We start from the raw sequence: 23,914 nt of genomic DNA, 5'->3' as shown, positions 1-23,914 counted from the left end.
GATATCAGCATATTACGTAAACTATATAATCTCAGTGGGAATTTGACCAAATGGGATAAGAAGAATTTTGTAGAAAAAATTGATAAAGAATTTGAAGAGGCAAAAAGACTGGCACAATATCTTTCTGTCACACTACCCTCTTTTTGTAATGTCTTCAGCTGTGTGGAACTATATCCCTTCACTTTCTAATGTAAGATACTCAGGTTGACAGTGCCAAGCCCTTGACAATCTTCTACTGGATGCAACTCTTAAAGGGTATCTAATATCCTTAACAATTTCAGCCTGGGTATCTGAGCACAACAGTGACTACAGTCACAGTTAGTGTGACATCCACTCCTGGAAACAGTGGGACAATGCATTTTGTTTCAGAATCAGCAAAGCTACTCAGAAAACTTTTGAAGTATCAGTGAAATATAATGCAAGTTCATTTCATTGAAAATTAGCTGATCTTTCTAGTTAAACTTTTCAGCTTTTTCAGTTTGGAAAAAATATGGCTCAGGAAAATAACACCCCAGCTGGTTTTTGCTGATATCTAGAAGTACTAGGAGATAGTTGTAACTCAAGGAATTCCTCACTACTACTTTAAGGAGACTCCTCTTAAAAATAATTTAATTCATGAATGATGGCACTTTCATGTATATATATATTATATATATGAATATATATATTCCTACATAAGCTTGCTTAGAATATATGATATCTGTTTTCGCAATACTTACAGGTACTTTATAGGTATCTAGATACATGCACAACCTTCAGTTACAGCAATCTAAATGGCAGCTATTCAAAGCCTCTGAAAGCAAGGAAAACTTTTATTGTGTTGTCATAGTTTTCCATAGGTACTCCATATCCATGTACTGTATAACTCACCTATTACATTTTCCCACTACATCTTCAAACTAGCTTCTCTTTCAAACACATTTCTCCAAATGTTTAATTAGCAATCGGATAGATATAATTACTAAGCTATTTAGATGGGAACCTGCAGGGGATGATGGAATTTAAAAAAACTCTTCAGTATTCACTTTCAAAAGAGCAAAACTTTCTTCTGAAAAATAAAAATCTTTCAAATACCTCTCTTCTTCCTTCAGAAGTACCTATGTATGTGCACTTCAGAATTTGAGGACCGGCTAACTTTTCCATTATAAGACCCATTTTGGGGTTCCTCTATCTTCTGAGCATCTGAACCAGCTCACCTTAAGTTGAAACAACTTGGAAGGTTTCAGCTCAAAGGAATTTTACTTCCTCAGAGAACATAGAACAGGTAAAAAGTTACTTTTATAGACAAAGTATTTCTCTTCTTTGTTTTTCTTTGTATTCTATGAGTCAAAATCCCTCTTACATTGTTTCTTTTCAAAGGTGACATCTTACCACCCCATAGCATAAAGGAACTCAGTATTTTATGTCCTATTTGCAAAAAGAAAAGTGGCTGTGTAGCAAGTTATATGCCTTGAAATTCAATAGTTCTTTGTGAGCAGCATTTGAATGTACAGAAGGGCCATGGGGAACCATGGGGTTTGTGCCACCTGTAGCACAGGAATGGGTGACATTGAAGCCATTATCTTGACACAATATTTTTCAAGCAAAGACCAAGATGAATGGGTACTGTAGATATTCTAACCGTCCATTGCATAATAGCTTCTACAACAGAGGCTGTTTTTTAGGGATTTTTTGTTTGTGTGTGTGCACTTTTAGTTGGGTCTTCGTTTGTTTATTTCCTTTTTCCAAGTATTAAGTAACAAGAAAATATTTCTGTGAGGATGCACTTCTATAGTGAAACAGTGATACATGCAGCGTGATCATGCTGGTAACAGTTTAAACTTCTTTCTGATTTGTTGTTCCAGTTCAGATAAGCCTGGAATCATGGAATCATAGAGTCATAAGGTTGGAAAGGACCTAATAGATCATCGAGTCCTCCCACAACCATTGCTACCACAAGTCACTAAGCCATATCTTGTACATCTTCATCCACATGCCTCCTGAGCACTGCCAGGGATGGTGACTCCACCACCTCCCTGGGCAGACCATTTCACTCTCTGAGTGAAAAAGTTTTTCCTTATGTCTAATCTAGATCTCCTCTGGTACAATTTGGGGCCATTTCCTCAGGTCTTGTTTGTTGCCTGGGAGGAGAGGCCAAAACCTGCCCCATCACAACCTCATTCAGAAAGTTGTAGAGTGCAATGAGGTCTCCCCTGAGCCTCCTCTTCTCCAGACTAAACAATCCCAGCTCCGTGAGCCGTTCCTCATAAGACTTGTGTCCAGACCCCTCAACAGTTTTGTTGCCCTTCTCTGGACATGTTCCAGGGTCTCAGTGTCTTTCCTGTAGTGAGGATCCCAAAACTGAACACAGTACTTGAGGTATGACCTCACCAGTGCTGAGTACAGAGGGATGATTACCTCTCTGCTCCTGCTGGCCACACTATTTTTAACTCAGGCCAGGAATCTGAAGTACTTTTGTTAATCCTAGGAGGTTTTCTTCTTTATAAATGCTGTTTATGTTTTAGTTATTTTTCTTCTGCTTCAACAAAATTCTGTCAAATTTCATTTTTCTCCATTTTTGATTCTCTACTGTGTATTTATGACCTTCATCATATTTGGCAAGTACCATTTAATTCACCAACAGAGGAAGCACAAGTCACAAAGAGACTCCTAAAATGACTAAGTACGTGCTCCCTAAAAGAAGGAAAGATAGCATCATGGATCCTAATTTGCTCCCTCTGCTGAATGGCTAGGACTGATCCATAAAACAGGACTGGAGTGCAGTGCAAGACAACGGAAAACATATTAATCATGGTAGCTTAATTGAATTGAGAAGCTTTTTAAGAGAATTGCTCTAAACAAGGAGGTCACAGTAATATACAAGCAGTTTAGCCCAGCATGGACGACGCTCAGATAAATCTTGTGCTGTAAATCAGAATCATTCACTGTTACCTCTCAAGCACTAGTACTTCATGTTACAGTTCAAATGTGTAGTTAACATTGCTTTAACACTGGAAGGTTTGGAGCCTGCATTAATACATGCACACTGTGATACTGTTATGTGGCTGTTCATCTTACACTTGAATCAGAGTTCTGTCTTTGTGAGGTAATGTTAAAGAAAAGTATTAAAAAATAAATGCCATTTAGTGCTACTTTTTCTTCTGCAAATTGCAGTTCTCCTATGAGGCATTCATATTACATGTAATTTAAAACTTTTAGCTGGTTTTTAAGGAGAGAATAATTGTGACAGTTACTCTTTTTAGTTTTCTACACTAGTTCTTGAACACATTAAGGAGAACACAATACTTAAACAAGCTGATATTCCTAGCAATTGAGGACTGTAGGGAATGAGAGATTTACATGTTACCTGCAGCTTAATAAATTATATCAAAGCAACTGAATACTGGCAAATGCAGACACTCTCAGCCTGCTGCAAATGCAAGGTCTTATTCACCTTAAACCTCCATGGAAAAAACAAAAACAAACAAACAAACATACAAACAAAAAGCTAATTTGGCTGCAGACTCTGACCAATGTATAGAAAGCTGCAACCCTCAATCCTCTTAAGGTACAGATTGGGTGTTTCACACTTTGATGAGACTATGTACTTCCAACAGATGAGCACTAGGGAACCAAGACCAGAACTTTCTCTTCATTTCAAAATAAATAAGTAGAAATGATTGAGTTTGTACCTTTGAAAATTAAGAGCTGATGAAGAAGAGGGTTGGAAGTGACAGATAAGAAAGTAAGATATGGTAATTTCCATATTTTGTCTCTTGAGAGCGTGGCAGAAGAAATATATTCACAGACCACATGCAGATGTTCTCATCATTTTAGGCACTCTGCACAGCTATGTAAAAGGGATTAACATAACAGAAGTAAACAGGAATTTTCTTAGTTCTTTCAAAGATACAGCAGAAAGGAAGAGAAGAATCTTTCTCCTAATTAGAAAAAAAAAAAAAAAAAGAATACTAGACTGGAGAAACTGAAAGAGTAAAAAGCTGAAAGCAAAGACCTTCTGTTGGTCTCAGTCTGATTTAGGATGAAGGGATGTATGTAATAGATATTCTCAGAGATGAGAAGAGCCCAGTTTTTCACTCAAGGGATTGAGATTTTTTTTCTGTGTCTAGGAGAAGTATTCATGGCATTATCATTGTAAAGACATAAGTTACATTTTCAACATTTCTTTTCTTTTCAGTCTTAGGTAAAGAAAGGACTTTTTTACTTCTGCATATGGCTGATATTTGTTCTTTAATGAAAGCATCATTTCCAAGGATCTATGGAACTCCTCCATATTTCAGCCTATTCTGAACACAATAGCCAAGTATTTAAGCCAAGAATTTAAAAATATTTATTTAAGAATTTAAATATATTTAAGAATTTAAATATATTTATTTTAGCCAAGAATTTAAAAATATCTCCATACTGCATCCTAGAATAACCTTCATTATTCAGAAGTATGTTTATATTTTCAAAAATAATTCCATGTGTTCTTTGCTCCTTTAGCTGGTTGAGAGAATTTGGAATCATACTACAATTATAACAGACATGTCCAAATGCTGTTTCCTGATTTTCATGATGTCTGTAAGCAGAGAATGTAGTTTTTCTATCAGACTCCAGAAAAGCACCTGTCAGCATGTGTGACTTCAACTTCCCTAGGTCACTTTGGGCATGGTAGCATATCCAAACTCATCCTGCAAAAGGAAAAATGAGATCTCCCGCTTACTGAATTCCTTGGCTTTCTAAGATATGCTGTTCATATATATTGTTTACAATGGTATGAAGTTCTTCACTTATGGTTCATGGAGTCTGAAAATGAGACTGAACAACAGAATTACTCATCCTCATTCCATCACTGTATACAGAAGTGTAGTTCTATTAAGTTCTAAGATTTTCCAAGGAGATAGATTCCCCCCATTCCACCTGTTTTACATTCACAAAGCTTCTAGAAGCTTTTACTATTTTGAGAGTAGTGGAAGGACAATTCCTTAACAGCTTTGAAGATTTAGGCCCTACATCACATTAAATTTTAATTAACTGTATGATCTTCTCTTTTCCTAAGGACTTCATAAAATCCTTGACTTTCATCCATAGCACCATAGATCATCATAATTCAAGGGCTTGTTATTACAGTTTAAAGCTTATTTCACTAACTTGTGTTCATGAAAGCTATTGTAATCAATGGAGTACTCTGAAATCATGTTTAAACATTTATTGTAGACTTACTCATATATAAAACTCAAAACCATCTGGATATGATGTGGAACACAGGTCATTAATTTTCAAACAGATATACTTACTTTTTCTTTACAATTCTAGTTACTAACTGTAAAAGGCATCCACCCTGTTGATGAGGCCATAGATAATCTAATATTTCATGTTAAGCTACTCAGACAATGTTAATGCTATAAATATTTTTAGGGATTTTTTTTCTTGTGTTTGACTTCAGCTTTCATATATTGACTATAGTTTTATACAATTTTGATATCAGGTTTCATTGGGGTTTTTGTGTGTTTTGGTGTTTTTTATTATTGGTGGGCTCGTTGGTGTTGCTGTTTTTTCTTTCACATATCTCTAAAAGACATTATTTTACCTTGTAAGCAAGTTACTTCTTGGGCAGTTTTTATTAAGTGAATTTGATTGAAGTCTTCAGACTTTTGCATGCAGACTATTTCTTCCCAATGATCATTCTTGCATGCTTCTCCAAAACTATTCAGTTTCCATTTTATCTTGGAAGATCTGGGAGTCAGAGCACTTTGTAATTCAAAGACATTAATCCATGCATAGAAATGCAGCCAGTTGGTATTGCTTAGCCTGTGTTCAGATACCTTGTCTTCTAAGGTCTTTTTTGCTATCCCAAGAAAATCTTTCAGAAATGGATTCCTCAAAACAGGTTCTTAAATCCATGCCTACTGGTTTAGTTTGGCTATAACTGAGACCACTTCAGTGAGATCTCTGTGTTCCAGAGTGCTTTATTTAGTATGTATATCTTGACTAATGATTGCTTGCTTTTCATCATCTCTTCTTTGACTAATATACTGCTGTATGGTATAACAGTCTCATTCAGAGCAGTGATTTCAAAGGAGCTGTCATGTCATATAAAATGAAATTTTAATATTTCCAAATGTTCCTGAACATATGTTACTGATGTTTGATAGATTATTTAGGCAGACTCCAGTGAGAGAAAGCAAAATTCAGCGCATTACCACGGTTCTATTGGCTAAAATGGACCAAAGGCGGACAATCTCATTTCAGTGTTGAGAACCTTAATACTTCCTAATGTGCCGGATCTCATAAAAGCTCATGGCTACATAAACAGATATGTAGGGATATGGAAAATAGTCCTGGCATCTAATTAGTCCTTTTTAATAGACTATTTTTTTTTATTTTTATTTTTTCTGTTTCTACAGAACTTTCCATATTTTGCAGTGTGAAAATATCTGTTTCTCAAGGAAACTTGAATGAAATCTGAGCAAGTTCTCTTCCTTCATCATAAGAGAACTTTAACTCTATAACTCAACTAGACTCAGACAGCCAGATTGCAGAAACTGTTTAAAGCCATCAGCCTCAATGGCTTGAAGAACAGAGATCCAGGGCTGCTCATGTTGAGAAGCAGGCATGCCAAATCAGCCAACAGGCTCAAAAGGGAAACTGCACTGTTCTGTGCCAGTTGTAGCTGAATGCCATATGTCCCAGGAGAGTACCAAGTAATGAAATCCATACAGAGAGAGGAGACTATTCATGTACAAATAACTCCTTGTGAAGTTTCAGCACAAAACTGATAGTAGAGAGTATTCAGGGAGTCAGGGAACCTACTCACACCTTTAGGAGCTGAGGCCGTAAGGTATTTGTCCCCACTGAGAACAGGGACATTTTTAAGAAGTAACTGGGAGTAGGGGGGAGGAAATATGCTGAAATTCCCTGTCATTCACCTCTTATATGCATTTTATGGAATGAGTCTGTCTGTTTAGTCTTCATAAAAGTAGTGAGCAGTGCCATGAAACACTTACTATTTGCCCTCTTCTTCTCTCAGCCAGTGATTTTCCACGTTCCAGGGTCAGCATGCCATGAAATCCTTTGCCATACCAAGGGCCACAAAGCCACAAAGGGGTCAAAATACTCACCCTTCTAGCTTTAAGAGCATCCATCTTATAGTTTGCCTAGACCTTGCTAGATTGATAGGACTGAGTTCTTCCTCACTGGAAGATGTGTACGCCTTTATTTGTGACTGATTTATTTATTTATTTATTTATTTTTCTGGTATTTCTAGGCTTATTAAGATCTTCACTTGGACTCAATGTAGCACATCAGAAAGAAGACAAACATTTAAAAGTAAATTTTTACTTTCATCACAGACTTTCTGCTTCAATTTTATTGAGAGACTTGTGGCCCCATAGCTGCATACACATAAGGACTTTTGACCTCTGTCCTTCCTCTTAACTGTATTAAAAGGCAAAAAGCTTTTACTTTTTTTCCCATGAGGAAGATTTTCTTCCCTTTGAAAACACTCCATCAAGATAAAATTTTCTTACATCAGTAGTTCAAAATACTTTTGCATCAACATACTTCATTTAGTTTTTATGCCATTCTGAATGGAGTAAGGATGGAACAGTCTAAAGCTGATTTTAATAAATTAAGTAATATTGGTTCTATGCTGTTTAAGCTTCTACACGTGCTACTGTAGCAGGCTAATAGGATCTTCAATGAAACCCTTCAAAAAAGAACATAGATTTGAATTTTACAAAGAGAAACTTTATATATACACCAAAGCAAATAAAAGAGATGTTATCTGCAAAGTGAAAGCAATTTGCACCAAGATTATAGTAATGAAAGAGAAGTCCTTTCACATTAATTAGAGTTAGGGTACTATGGTTAGGTTAGGCTGTGGTTGGACTTGATGATCTTCAAGGTCTTTTCCAACCTGGGTAATTCCATGATTCTATAATTTTATGACTGCAACCTGATAATTCTATCCATACTTAAGGATAGCCTTAACACTAAGATCCCAGAGTTCCTGGCATGTTGAATATCTCCTATATAAAACCTGAAAAGAGATATTTACATTTTTTTTTTAAGTAAGGTAAAGCATAAAGAACATACTTGATGGGTTAAGTTCCATTTTCTATTGTCATCTTCTTCTATGCAGAAAATCTCCTAAGGAGAGAACATGGTGGGGAAAAAAACAAAAACAAAAACAAAAACAAAACAAAAAAAAAAAACAACCAAAAAAAAACCAAAAACAAAAACAAAACAAAACAAAACAAAAAAAAAAAACAAAAAAAAAAAAACAAAAAAAAAAACAGGACAGTACAAAACAGAAAAAATTTCCTTACACTCAGAATTTATATTTCAGTATTTCAGGATATATAGTTCCTGGGTAGTATTAGCTGAGATTTAGGGGATAGAAAGGAAATCTTTCTGTAAGGGCCAATAGTGGCAAAGTCATGCCAAAATGGTAGATGTTAGTTTACTCATTAGCACAGTGGTGAGTATCCCCACCTGTCACGTGGGAGACCAGGGTTTGATTTCCCATCAAAATTTTTGCACATCTTTATCTCCAAACTAGAAGGATGTGGATATGATGGACCCATCAAATGGATAAGGAATTGGATGAAAGGCCTCAGACAGACAGAGGTATGTGATTAATGGTTCTTTGTCCAGGTGGAAGCTGGTAATGAGAGATGTCCTTCAGGGGTCTGTCTTGGGACCAGTTCTCTTTAACATCTTTATCAATGACATTGATGACAGAATTGAATGCACCCTCAGAAAGTTTGCTGATGACACCAAGATGAGTGGTACGATTGACACAGTGGAAGAAAGGGATGCCATTCAGAGGGACCTCAGCATACTTGAATGGTGGGCCTGTGTGAATCTAATGAGAGAGACAGCAAAGTACAAGGTTTTGCACTTGAACAGGGGAATCCCAGGTAGGTATAGTCTTTCAGACTGGAAGGTATAGTCTTTGAGAGTAGTCCTGCAGGGAAGAACCTGGGGGTCCTGATGGATGAAAGACTTATCATGAGCCATCAGTGTGCTTTTGCAGCCTAGAAAAAAAGTGGTATCCTGGACTCCATTACAAGAGAGACAGCCAGCAGGGACAGGGAAGTGATTGTCACTCTCTACTCTGCCCTTGTGATGTCCAAGCTGGAGTACTGTGCCCGGTTCTAGAGCCCCCAGTACAAGAAAGACAGAGAAAAATAAAGTCCAGAGGAGGGCCACAAAGATGATCACAGGGACTGAGCACCTCCTCTAGCAAGACAGGCTGAGGGAGATGGACTTGTTCAGCCTGGAGAAGAGAAGACTGCGGGGTGACCTAACTTCAGCCTTTCAGTACCTAAAGGTAGCCTATAAACAGGAGGGTAGTCAACTCTTTGAAAGGATAGATAACAGCAGGCCAAGGGGAAATGGTTTAAGTTGAAGTAGGGAAGATTTAGGTTGGATGTCAGGGAGAAATTCTTTACTTGATTGTGGATGACCAAGAGGTGCTCAGGGCCAGGTTGGATGGGGCCCTGGGCAACCTAGTCTAGTAGTAAATGTGGAGGTTGGTGGCCCTGCCTGTGGCTGGGGATGGGCGATGTTGGAGATTCATGATCCTTGAGGTCACTTCCAACCCAGGCCATTCTGTGATTCTGTGATGTTCAGGACCTAACCCACAGCCTGGCCAGCATTTCTGCTACCACTGAGGTTGGATTCTGATCTCCAGCTCCTTTGTGCCCTTCTTCAAACACTCCATTTCCTAAAACAAATTATCTCAGAGTTCTTTGAAGGTCAGATTTACATAGTAGTTTGTCTTAATAACCACATTTCCATCTGTACTTCTGTTCATAAACTGCACATTGACCCTTTATAAAATAGCATTAATTTTGAAGTTGGAATAAAGCAGTAACTGAGGGTGTTTTACCCCCTGACCACTGTAACAGAGACAATTTTTTTATTGTGTTCTATCAGTGCTTTCTCTACTAAGCAAAGTTATTGCAACTTTAATAGGTAGTCAAGCTGGAGACCATTTTCTATAGTTGTGAGAAAAAAAGCTAAAATTAAAACCTTACAAGGGCAGCTCACTCAGGGATGTTTTTTTACTACTCAACAGTGACACCTTTTGATACTCAGCAGAATATTGCTGATAACCTTTAAAGATAATTTAATGCAGTCTGCAGGACAGAGTTCTCTAGTTAGTGCAGTGTCTCCCAAAGGAAATGGTATTTTATTCTTGGTTTGCTCAAGAAAAAGCAGCTTAGCATCTAACATATTGTTCCAATATGAGAGACTCAGGAAATGAAAAAGTTTATTGGGGAACAGTACTGAACATTTAATCCGTGTCTTCAGATAATGCTAGTATTTTGATATAGGCTTTTGTCATGAAATTGGAAAGTTTTAAAATTGTCACAGAAGAAAAAGTACTAAAAAAAGACATTTTATCAGCTTTGAGCATTTCCTCTGAAATGTTAATACTTTGAGCATGAATGTTGAAATTGATATCTCCCCTGAAATTTTTGCATTCTTTGAAACACTAGGTTTGTCAGAATGTTTTATTAGCAAATTTTTCAGATGCATAGTTTCTACAAAGGACCATACCCAAATGTCAGCAAAGAATCTGACTACTTGTATATTCATTTAGACAGAGTTTGCAACAACCACAATCCCATTTATTAACTTTTCAAAGTGCTACTATACTGCAAATGAGAATTAAGGTTTGAAAAAGTCAAAAGAACTGTAAGAATGAACTAAAGGGAAACTTTAACAAAAATTCTTCAGCCAGCAGGATATGGAACATGGCCTACCTTTCTGGTAGCTAGGTTAGCTGGCTATGAGACTGTGTTTGGAACACAGCCATTAAGAGTTTAAATAATCTTGTTTTCCGGGCCAAATAGTGAGTGTTAGAACAAGAATTTTTGGCTCACATCTATTACTATAACAGATGTTGATTGGCTAGTTGAAATTTGTTCATGCATTTTATGAGTGAGCGCATCCTTTTGCCAATTCAACAGAAGCATTTGTGAGAAATCCAAATACAAACATTTCTTTTGGAGCTCTAACTATATTCTGCTTATGGTACAAGTTCATTAGTGAAATAGCTGTAAATCAACTGAAAATACTTGGCATTTAAGTATCCTCCACTGGCAGCAATTAGCATTACGGAATAACAAGATGTATGAAGAAAATCCCTGGGGACCATACCGTAAGTAGTAGATATGTGAACAAAGAGTTAAATCTTAGTTAATTCATTCTCAAGGCACTGGAATTACTTAGTTGCAAGGGTGTTTAATAGATGAGTGCCAATAATAGATCGTAAATTGGAAGGCTTATTTCAAAAACAACAAAAACTGCCCACAGAGACCATAACACAGTAGAAGAAAAAGAGCTAGCCTACAGAGAAGAAAATTTGAAAGTCTGTAGGGAAGATTTAGGAGCAACAGTGTCTTAAAGGGCATAGTTTTATGTGTGCCATTATCTTATAACTGGGGCCTTGAACAGTGCCTACTCATAAAATGTTGATACTCCATTGTTTGTAAGAAATCGACTGTTACTTTTGTTTTCTAGTAGAGAAGTGCTTGATGCTAAAAATCTGAGATGCATACTATGCCTGCAAACCATAACGAAACCCTGCTGAACAGGCTTTGCAATATGCCTTAGGAAAAAAAAAAAAAAAAAAAAAAAAAAAAAAAGGCATATCAGATATGGAGAAAACAAAACCCCAGAGCTGAGACACATGAGTGAAAAGGCTGCTTACTTCTGGGCAGTGGAACTCACCAATTTAACAGTGACAGGGTTATTCACTGAAATATTTAGAGAAAGGCTTTCTGAAAAATCTTTTGGCCTCACACTTCAGATATATACACATGGGGACATCTGAGAAGAGCCAGGAATATTTTAATGCTGATTTTTGGAAACATATCTTAGCACCCTCTCTATTTCCAGGGGCCCTTATAAGGAATTAAGAGGATAACAGCTTTTAATTTTCTAAGTTAAATTCTTTATCTGAAAGTGGATGCATTCCATTCCTCTGTGGCTTAAATGGGATCACTTTCATGTAACATGCAGTTCCTGAGTAAACACTCAGATTGATCTTTTGTTTATAGTTAAATTTCATTTTTGAGCTGATTTCATTCAGTGAATATACACACATGCAAACTCATAACCACAGAATACGGACACACCCACCTGTTGACCTATATATAGGATTACAAGAGATTAGGTTGTGTTTATTTTGTGTTTTGGCTTCTCTTTACTAATCATAAAAGCACAGGCTCATGACTATAAAGCAATTTACCAACATTTCAAAATATTTCTTTGAACTTGCGAATATAATGATGTATCAGCTGAGACTTCTGGTGGGTTTTGTAATCCCTAACTTCCGACAGCAAAAAGTCAAGCAGCCTGATCTAGCCATCAGGGCTTCATTCATAATTGGCAGAGAGACAAGAAGCCAGGCAGAAGGAAGGGCACATCTAGAAAGACTTTCCTTTCTCTATTAGTCCTCAGATAAGATAGATTTGCATAGCTATGTCTGTCTCCCTCAAATGAATGACTCACAGAAACCTAAGTAACTAATTATAACTGTCTTTTAGGTGGTTACAGCTATGCACAAGGAATTTCCAGACTAAAAAATATCTCCCTTATTAATTTTGTCACTTTATATAATCAAATTCCTATTCTTCATTAAATGCACAAATAATTTGTGAGAGTCACATATAGGAATCACATCTCTTTCTCTCTCTTTCATCTCTAAATGAAATCTGTGACAGCAGATGAGATAAAATCAGCTGTGGGATTTCCTGCTTTATGAGGTTTCCATTGCTATGGATTTACCATAAGAGTGATGTCACACCCTGTTTCTTTGCTAAGATACAACAATTTAACAAGATAAAACATCTGCTGTCCCTTCAAAATCAATAACACACTTTTAAATAAAATACAGTGAAATCAGCTGCTCATTTTGAAACTTGAAAAGTAAATTTTTATCCTAGAAATCCATAATTACCAAAAGGACATTTTAAAAAGTGAAATCCATTTTTTTCTTGTTTTTAAAGAGGTCTTGAATTTATGGAAGAACAACCACCTTGTTATTGATGAACAAGAGATAAAATAATAATATTAATATATTTTTCCTGAAATCTTTAAAGTTTTATAAATTGCCCATGGAGGTTTGTGAAGCAAGGTCACTCTGTCTCTTTTCATTCTTTTAATTATCTAGTTCCAGCCTGATACGCTAGCCTTACTAATTGGATTAAGAGAAATGCCTTATCAGTGAAGTTAGAAAAGAAACTATGAAAAGGGTTTCAGAGACTGCTGTAAATCAAAGAGGAACTGAACAGAAGGAAAGCCAATCAACTGTACCCCTCCGAGCTGTAAGTCTACAGGAAAAGCAAAGCTTCATTGCATGGAGGTTTAAGTGGCCAGCAGGTAGTTACACGTCATTGACCTCTCCCTGATAGATTCTGCTGCGAGGGGAGCCAAACGTAACCTCACACCTGCCCGCAATTTCTTGGGGATGGGAAGATTTCAAGCACTAACTTGTGCTTTGGGGATCGTGAGTGTCGGATATAGCACTATTTGCCTCCATCCCTATATCTCCAAGAATCTTGTATATGCTTTCTGAAGTCTCACTGAGGGATTAATTGTCCTGTCTGTAGTTTAGCATTTTCATGCACGTTTGATAGATGCAAAGCACATACTGAATTCTTAAACTCTGTCAATCTCTATTTAGTAGCATCAGAAATGTGCGTATCTGTACTAATTCTGACTTTGATTTTTCATCCTTCTTTCCCAGAAGCCTTGAATGTTCTCCACAGTTGTAGTTGATATTTCTCCTTTAAGTCATGTCTCGTCATTCAAATAGCATTTTCCTTCCACATCAGATCATCCATTCTGACATCGGATGCTCACAGTAAACCATTTGTCTTCTTTCCTTACCTACTTTCTACAAGAAACTTACTTGATCATCACTTCTTCCATTTCCCCGTGCCTTAATGAATCGCTACACTTCTTCCATTTCCCTGTGTCTTAAGGACTCACTCCAATATATGTCAATATATATTTCTCATTCTTCTGCCTCAAGATTATTTTTGCCAGTGCTCAAAGGCCACAGATAACCAGAAACAGTTTCAGGTTTTCATACACTGCATTTAATCCATGGTAACAAGAAGTTTCCACATAGAAACAAACAAAGAAACAAAAAAACTTGTATGACAAGCAACCCAACGTTGTCCTTAAAGTTGTAGGAGCTTAAACACAAACTGTTACAGAAATGCTTGGCCATTTTTCACCAAGATATTACAAGAGAAATCCCATTACATCAACCAGATTTCAGAATTGATACAGAGAAAAAGATTATTCAGGCTTCCAGAGAACATGCAATGGTTTTGTGGGAGAAAAGGCATTATGTTTCCTTCTATGTCAAGAAAAATAAAACTACAATTTCATATGTATAATTGTTGTATGTTTTTGTTCGAGAGATGTGAAACTGAAAATAGGCATCATTTTAATTGCTAAAATTCCCACAGTCTTATACACAAAAGTAGTGACATTGCCTTAGTGTACTAGCAAAATGCTTGAAGGGAGATCATATTCCATTTCCCTGAAATTTCTTTTATGCTTTTGTTTAGCTAACTTTCTTCCCGCGTCACACTATTTTGGGGCATAGCACATTGCATTTCATTGTATGGTATTTCATAGTACATGCTAGGCATTACATCCAATTATTCCTAGCCTCTCCCACATCCATTTTTAAAAGAAAATTAAAAAGGAAAAAGCATTACGAGGAAGAAAATGTGTGTATTATATATTTAGATACATGGCTGTTACATTTGCCCTCTGTATGGGTATGAAAGAATTAACACTGTCAGTGTTTGCATGTTCTCCAGTGCCAGAAACGTCACCTCATATGAAACATTTATCATGATATGATATATTTTAAAATCATTAGGTAAAAAGTAACAAGTTCCATAGCAGACCCTGGTAACAAAATGGCTAAATGATTTAAATGTGCTCTCTAAGATACTGTTGACTAAGGTCAATAAGCACTGTACAAACAAATGAAGACAAATTCTGACAAGCAGTTTTTGTGCAACCATTTGCACAGGAGAGTAAGAGATGAGGACATGAGCAGTGAATATTTTATTCACACTGTTTCTCAGGTTTGCCAGTACTTCCTATTTTATTTTTTTATCCCTTGGCATAGAAGAAGCAAGTGTCATTGAACAAAATATTTTAAAATGGAACATATTTTGAGCTCTGGGAAAAATAATGCAACAAAGTGAATTTTGGAGATGGCATTATCACTTCTCTCTTAGTGTTTGTCTCCGTCTGAAGGAGCTACTCAATGAAATGGAAATTTCTCCTAGCAGAAATGCATCTTATGCTAGAAAAATGTCCTTTATACTGGCTATGCACATACAAGTTGAAGTTGTAAATATAATTGCTTATATTGCTGGTTTTCTCAGTATAAAAATGTCACAAAAATATTATCCACTAAATGGCACAGCCATAATGACAACAGTGCTAACATAGACGTGATTTTAGTCTCCACTGTGATGATATTATAATGGTTTCTTTTCCAACTGCTCACAGAATCTTTAGAGATTTCAAGTTTGCGTGCAATGAATCCATATCAGTATCATGAGAAAGCTTCTGTTTGTCAAAAGCGTATGTTTGTAATGTGTTCTATGTCACAGTTAGCAACCAAGAGCTCAATTTCTCACATAAAACACGCTTTTACACTTTGAGAAACATTACTGGTAAAGTGCATACTTAATATGCACCACATAAAGAGTGGCAGCTTCACATTCAGCTATGCACATTCTACATGCCTAAAGGTAAGAGAATAGAGTCTTATCCTTTGTAACTGAATCAAATTGAAGATTTCAGTATAAGTTTTATTCAATAGAATACATTTATTTATTTATTTCTGAAAATTAAGTCTTCCTTTAGCAGATAGTCTAGCAGTTATCTAGATAGCTCACTGATTTTTCCATTTACTTTATGACCATCTACAAATAAAAGTTTTTAAAGCTGAAATATAAGATTTTATATCTCCTGTATCTATTTGGCTTGTGATAAAAGTTTAGTGAAGCCAAATTGAATGAAAGAAAAAAAGCACCAGATACTATTGGATCAAGCTTGATATGATTCTTAAACTCTTTGGTGTTAATTAGTCATGAGTGAATCTTAAAAAATACATTCTGATCAAAATAGAAAAGCAATAATGTGGATGATCATCTGAATGAAACCACTATCTTTTGTTGTTGATATAGAAATGAAATTTAGACATTCCTTCATCTCCTTTAAGTTCCATTTGGCCTTAACTTCAGAGTTTTACAGAATTTCAGCACTTTTAATCCCTGCAATGAGGAGGGAAATGCTTAGCAAGTTTATTTTTAGTTTTGGGCAAAGGTTGAGAACACTTTTCCCATTCTCTCTTAAAAACAGAAATTCAGATTCAATAGCAGAACAGTGACAATATCTTTCAGGCTGAGGCTCTCAGTTCCCTGGAGGAGATGATATCCCCCCTCTATTACAGTAGCCAGGAAGAACGAACAGAGTTTTCAGTAATAAATATAGACACTGAGACGTCTGGTTCCTTTTCTGCCTCAGAAGCTATCAAGAAAATTTAATCAGGCTTTTCTTTTCCAGTCAATTCACAGATTATTTTAATGCTTTCACATTCTGTATTGAAGTTCTGTCACCCTCGTCAGGTTTTTTTTCTTTTTTTTTTTTTTGCCTGATGGCTGCATGCAGTCATTGCTAAACAATTTGTTGAAGTGTTATATTTTTAGAGAGGTCTGTTCACTTACCATCTAATGGTAATGCCATTTTGTAGGGGTCATAAGGAAAGAACTTATTCATGATGAGAAAAAATCAAATGAAAGGCAAGACATAATCATGTTTCCATTTCATCCCCTCTACCTTCTTCTCTCTTTGTAGGCAGAGAAAAAATAACATACACCAAGCAGAATTTTACCTTATATAGAGCTTGTCTGGTGTTTTCTTCCCCACACTAAATTATGTAGTGTTTCTGCAGAAAGATTGTACAAGAGCTGAATGTAAATCAGGCAAAATACAAATATTATGGAACTAAAAGGCATCCACTTCTCTCTAAAGCTGTGCTGGTATAGGGCATGCTAGTATGCCCACATCATAAGTTCCCAAGTCTACTACAGTATCTCAGATATCTGTACCTGATAACAAGGAATTTAAAATAGCTGTGTAACCTTCATGAAAAACAAAACAAAACAAAACAAAACAAAACAAAAAACAAACAAACAAACAAACAAACAAAAAACAACTATCAGAGAGCTGAGTGATTGTGGCAAACAAAAAGGGTAATATTGTGCTGCTAGAAAGAAGATTAATGTATTAAAATGAAAGGAAAATCTTTAATGTAAATTTCAACCCTTTGATTTTTTGAGTAGCTTTTACATACATGGCAAGATAGCAATATGCATGGTCTGCTCTAGACAGGGAGGGAGGCAAAGAAATCTGTCTTTCTGAACTGCAAAATAAATAGCTGCAGCAAAACAGAAACCTACTACATAAAATTTCAACACATTTGACGGATTTTTAACTTCAACTCCTGTCTTCTTCCCTATGAGCCTTTTTCTTTGCTCCCTTGTTAATCATGTGCTTGTTAAAAACAAAACAAAAATCATTTGTTGATCTAATTGCCAGTTTTTACACACTGTAATGACTACTAATGCCAGTCTTTACTATCACTAAGATGATACACAGTTCTTGCTTTACAGCATTTTACACAAAATAAAGCAAACTACAAATCAAAGTTAGAAAATCCTCTGATTTCTCCACATCACACACCTATTATAGATATTTTTAAAATTATGCTAAAGTAATCTTTTATATCTTAAAAAAAAAAAAAAACAAAAAAAAAAAAAAAAAACTTCCATGAACTTATGAACTTTTGAATTGGTAGTTATTTATGGAGCTTGGAAGGAACAGCATTAGAATTAAATTGTGTTTGGTTGATTGATCTTCTTTACATCGCACACTCAATACAACAGCCTTCTCAGTGGGAGATAGGTAAAAAGGTGTGAAACAAAAGTATAAAGCAGAGTCCTTGCTAACACATGTAAAGCTTTCTACACTTCTGTTAAGTAAACTCTATTGCAAGCTCACACAAATGCTACATAAATTCTTGAGTCAATCACTGACCTTTGCAAAAATCATGCTTCTTAATGCTTTTACTTCTTTCTGCTACTTTGATTAAATGGCTATTGTAAAAAAGCACTCACTCTACTCTCTCATGTTACCTACAAACAAAAACTGTTTCTTCTTTTTCGTGGGAGAGCTGTGGAGTCAGCACCTTTCCATGAACTTTTAGTGAAAACTGACCCTTGTGCTTTTTTTTGAGCAAATCTCTACTTGCGGGCACGTTGAACCATCTTGTTAACTCTAGGTTCTGACAGACCCAAGGTTTGTAAGAGCAAAATACATCCAAACATTCCCAATGCAAATCTTCTAACAGTAAAAAATCAAAGAGGTTTCTGTCAGCTCTGCAAAGTAAAAAAAAAAAAAAAAGGTAATGGTCCTGGTGAATGTAGGCACATTTGCCTGCCTCATACATTGATGATGAATGCCACTTAAAATATTCTTCTCACCTCTAATTTTGTTTAGCACCTGGAACAAGGTATTCAAATTCTATCCTCAGTTGGGAAGTTGTAAATATACAACATTTGCATTTAGCCTCTAAGTTAAGGCCAAGGCTTACTAGACTTACCTATGTAACTTCAATATGTAACTTGGTTCCTGGGATGCATAAAACAGGAGGTTACTGGCATCAATGAAACTGAAAGAAATAGTGGACATCTCCAAGGTCAGCCCCACCAACTTACTGTATTTCTCACTTACTTATATTTAAAATGCCTGCATTTTTAGTATCCACAGTAATTATGGCCCACATTCCTAAGGTTAACAGAATTGCAAACATTTGATGCAGAGAGAGCTAAATATAGTCTAAAATGAAAGATTTTATTCCACATATTTGAAGAAAATATTTATGAAATTAACACAGAACAAAGACAAAAATTCTCAGTGTTTTGTAAGAAAGCAGTTGTTCTCCTAGTCATACTCACTCCAGGGATATGTGTGTATGAGATAGATCCAGTGGTTTCTGATACATCACAGCAGGAGCAGTGATCCATGCAACCAATTATTCCTGTACCTTTACTGACATGGTGAATCATGTAAGGGTTTTTTTCTTCAGATGATAATTTCATTGCTGCTTTAGTTTGTGCATTTATTTCTTTATTGTTTCCCTTAGCTGAACCTTGTGTGGTATGCATTCATTAATGTTAGGTAATGAGGTGGAGATTCAGGCTTATAAAGAGGAATTAACACAGACAAAATTGCAACTGTATTATGTTACTTCCATCTGTTTTACTTTAACAGAATAGCATTCTCATTTCAATTAAGTATGATGGTCAAAATAATTGTAAAATCTTTCATTCTCATCCAGACATTGTAATAAATAAAGATATCATTACTTCTTTCAGACTCAATAACACTTAGTGTAAGACATTTACTTCTGTTCAACTTTTATAACCTTGTTTTTATTACCTTATTTAATAAATATCACAGTCAAAATAAAATAAATGGAATAGTCTCATTATGTCAGCTAGGTCCAAGGCAGTGTTGTTTGAAGCAGGACTGAAAATATTGTTTTCACTTATGAGACTCTTCTAGGCAGTGAAATCTTCTTAGTAAAACACAGTCTGAAAAGTTGAAACTACATGTATGTTTACGGATTAACAAAAGGTTTGGGAAGCCAACTAAAATTTTCCTTTCATTAAATTCAAAGTTATTCCATCAAGTTTTTCAATTTATATCTTTTATTGTTCAATCGTATCTTAAAAGACAAACAAACTTGGAAGCTAGATGTCTTGTAAAACTATATGATAGAAATGTTGGAATACTTCAATTTTTTTAAAATGCATGTCTATTGATGAATAACTTTTCAATATGATAGTTTTCTTTAAAAATATACTTCCAAAGAATCATCACCTGCCTTTAAGATGTTTCCAAAAGCAGTTCATTGCCAAATTAATTTTAGAGCTAAAAATTGCACCTTCCATCCTTAGTAGTTATTTCCCATACAATAAAAACAATGAGCTTGTACTATTTCTTCATTCTTAATATGTTACATTTTATTTTTCTTGTGTATGAATTTCAGAAGCATTATCTGCCTTTATATTTTATTTAGGAAGAACTAGCTCTCTAGTGAAAGAAAGTTTCTGTATGAGGCCTATGTATTATCTGATCTGCTCTGGTAACTAAAAGATCTGCAATATTTAGAACAAGTAAATTGCTTTGTTTTGATGAACTAGTCCTATACCATACAATCCTTTCATATTTTTTTTCTTTATATCTTTTCAACAAGAATGTATCAATAAAGTTTTATACTTTGGATTCTGTGAAAAAGGAAGGAGGTAACTAACATCACACAAGCTTTGATGTTTAATTAAGATATAACTAGGAATGAGGAAATCATTTTCTTTCTGACTGTACTGCTTTTGTGTAAATGCTGAAATATCAATGTATCAGTCTGAATTCTGCTGTCAAGCCCCTAAACATTTGTGGCATCGGTGAGGAATTGCCCAGAGGAAAACATTTTCCCCACTTCACAAAGGTGTTAGGGAATCACACACACTGAAGGAGGATTCTAAAGCTTCTAAATGGGAAAGATAAACTACTGATAACTATGGGAGGCCTTGCAAACCCTTGTCAATTACATTTTGGAGATCTGAAGCAAAAATATGCTTCAGTAATGCCACAGACTAACATAGCTTCAAACCTCAGTTGTTTTCTGTAGCTATTACTTAAATATTTAAGTATTTATCAACTGCAATGCAATTGAGTCCAACCATTTGAAGATTTTCACAAGGAAGAGGGACAGTCACAGAGATGGTGTTTTTCTTCAAAAGAATAGAATCATCAAATAGAATAATACAATGGCCTGGGTTGAAAAGGACCACAATGATCACTTAGTTTCAATCCCCTGCTACATGCAGGGCTGCCAGCTACAAGACCCGGCTGCCCAGAAACACATCCAGCCTTGCCTTGAATGCCTCCAGGGATGGGGCATCCACAACCACCTTGGGCAACCTGTTCCAGTGCATCACCATCCTCTGAGTGAAAAACTTCCTTCTATTATCCAACCTCAACCTCCCCTGTCTCAGTTTAAAACCATTCCCCCTTGTCCTATCACTATCCACCCTCGTGAACAGCCATTCCCCCTCTTGTTTATACACTCACTTCAAATATGGGGAAAGTAACAATGAGATCTTCCCACGGCCTTCTCCAAGTTAAACAAGCCCAGTTCCCTCAACTTTTCCTCATAGAAGAGGTGTTCCAGCCCTCTGATCATCTTAGTGGTCCTCCTCTGGACCCGCTCCAAGAGCTCCACATCCTTCCTGTACTGGGGGCCCCTGGCTTGGACGCAGGACTGCAGATGGGGCCTTAAAAGAACCGAGTACAGGGGAACAATCACCTCCCTTTCCTTGCTGGCTACCCCTTTTTTAATGCAGCCCAGAACACATTTGGTCTTTTGGACTGCAAGCACACACTGCTGGCTCATGGCCAGCTCCTTGTCTACCAGGACCCCCAAGACCTTGTCTGTAGGGCTGCTTTCAAGGAGGTCTTCCCCCAGTTTGTACAAATACCTGGGATTGCCCCAACTCAAGTGCAGCACTCTGTACTTGGCATTATTGAACCTCATTAGGTTTTCATGAGCCCACTTCTCCAACCTGTCCAGGTCCTTCTGGATGGCTTCCCTTCCTTCCAACGCATCGACTGCACTGCTCAGCTTGGTGTCATCTGCAAACTTGCTAAGGGTGCACTCAATGACATCATCTATGTCACTGATGAAGATGTTGAAGAGCAGTGGTCCCAGGACTGACCCCTGAGGCACACTGCTTGTGACTGCCCTCCATCCTGACACATTAATAACAACCCTTTGGCTACATCCAGCCAGACAATTCCTAATCAATCAAACAGTCCATCCTTCAAATCCATGCCCTCTCCAATTTAGAAAGAAGGATGTGGTGAGGAACCATCACATACTCCACTAAGGCATGGTCACTGCAGCCCAGGCTGCCTCCAATCTCAAGGTCTCTAATGATCTCCTCTGCACTGGTGAGCACCAGCTCCAGTAAGGCTTCACTTCAGGTTGGTCCATCTATTACTTGGACCAGGAAGTTATCCTCGACAGACTCCCTGCTTTCCTGGAAGTGGCTGAATATCTGCCTGTTGATGGAATGTAGTGAATGAATCGTTCGATTTGCTTTGCTTGCACACACAACTTTTGCTTTACTTAGTCTTTGTCTCAACCCATGCGTTCTTGCACTTTGATTCTCTTTTCCATCCCATCTGGGGGGCATGAGCAAGCGTCTATATGGTAGTTAGCTGCCAGCCAGAGTTAAACCACAATATAAAATACTTAATTAGGAGGTAATTCCTGCTCTTTTCCAAAGCATTTCCAACTCTCGCAATGAGAGAATCCATAGATCTTTACTTTTCTAAATTATTCTGCATTTCTTCATAAAATTTAAATCAATAATCAATTAAAAAACTAGCAATGAAAATGTTAACAGACTTCTACTTTGATGATTCTTGTACTACCCTGTAGATGACTCTTTCAGAACTAATGGCAAAATTCCATTTATATTAAATAAAAGATGCAATGAGGTTGAAGCTTTAGAAGACTTGAACTAAAAACTCCGAATCTATGTAACAAAAAACCCACCCTCCCCACTTGGAGATGCTGTTTATAAATAAATAAATGAACAAACAACTCTTAATCTTATTTTCAAGACTTTGCATCAGGCTCTAGAGACAAACCAGGCAGCTTTCCAAAAGAATTTTTACAGTCAGCACATAGAAAGCAGTCTATCAGTAACAAATGGGGAAAAAGCAAATTCAGCTAAATTACAACAGCCCTTGGAAAAAGGAAGACAACAGTGATGGTTAGAAGAAGTGAGAATATTGTGACCTTATTCTACTGTTAAAAATGATTAATCAAACACAAGAAATTAACCTGGTTAAAAACAAACAAACAAAAAAGTGACAACAGCAACAAAAAAAGAAATTATATTGTAAATAAATATTTTAATCTATCTGCACCTGGGCTGCTGGGAGCACAGTCAGTGAGGATAGTTATTTTCTTTCCCAGCAGTCCCTGTATTGTCAAATCAGCACTTTTTCAAAGAAATCATTGCTGGGGTCTGCAAAAGAAAAGAGTACCACAGTGGGCAGTCAATACTAAAATGCTGTCATTTTCAAAATGTCTAAGGCTACCAGGAAGCCAAGGAAAAAACTGACTTATCTGAGGTCACTGAAAGTCTTAAGAGGCATAAGATGTGTCCTGTTAGATGACAGTACTCAGGAGTGTCTGAGGAAGCTTTTTAGAGCTCCTTCCCCTTCTGAAAGCTATACTTTTTTGATAAATCACACTTCACTTAGATGAAGTTTCTCAAGAATTATCCATCTATTGAGAAAAGGTTACAGTCTTCATATTGCAAATGGAAGAAACTCCAGGATTTCTAAAGCTTGGATCATTTTTTATTTTTTCTTAACAGGGAAGACTATATCAAAATCTTTATTCTTCTGGTTATATGCTCTTATTCATTTCTCTTCAGCCCTAGTGCTGTCATATGCAATCATATGCAAATTAAGGCTAACAGATGAAACAATAGAGGATATTGAATATAAAATCTTATATCCAGCAGGATAGTTTCTATTCTTACAGGAAACAGGCAGAATTTCTACTTATGTAACTAAAAATATTTCATTAACTTTTTAAAAATTCTACATACTTATATGCCCCATAGTCCTTCCATCTCTGTCATTCAAACGGGGATATGTTGGCAATCACCACCATCCTTTAACCCATCATTTGGGCTTCTATTTCATAAAAACCAAGTAATGA

This window comes from Excalfactoria chinensis, chromosome 3 (genome assembly GCF_039878825.1).
Source record: "Excalfactoria chinensis isolate bCotChi1 chromosome 3, bCotChi1.hap2, whole genome shotgun sequence".
Taxonomy (NCBI): Eukaryota; Metazoa; Chordata; class Aves; order Galliformes; family Phasianidae; genus Excalfactoria; species Excalfactoria chinensis.
Note: the sequence above shows the minus strand (reverse complement) of the source record.